The sequence below is a fragment of the Penaeus monodon genome, chromosome 24 (assembly GCF_015228065.2).
Source record: "Penaeus monodon isolate SGIC_2016 chromosome 24, NSTDA_Pmon_1, whole genome shotgun sequence".
Lineage (NCBI taxonomy): Eukaryota > Metazoa > Arthropoda > Malacostraca > Decapoda > Penaeidae > Penaeus > Penaeus monodon.
The window spans coordinates 13635893-13636229 of NC_051409.1; positions in this window are offsets into that span (position 1 = coordinate 13635893).

Genomic DNA, 337 nt, shown 5'->3' on the forward strand with positions numbered 1-337 from the left:
CCAACTTCCGGTTCCCCTCCTCCTCCCCGTCTCCCTTAACCCTTTAAGAAGATGGGGGTGAGAGACTGCACAGCCATTAACGATAATTCCAGAATATCACCCAGATCCTCCTAATACCATTCCCCGGAACCAGCTACCCCTCCCCTCTCCCCCTTCCCTCACCTATCTTCCTTTTTTTCCCTCTCCTCCCTTCCCTCACTTATCTTCCCTTTTTCCTCTTTCCTCTCCTTTCTCTCTATTCCTCTCTCTCCCTCCCCCTTCCCTCCCTGTAATTCGCCCAGACGTCGAGACACGGTAATAGTGAATGTAACATGATGGCTTTATACAGTAAGTGAAC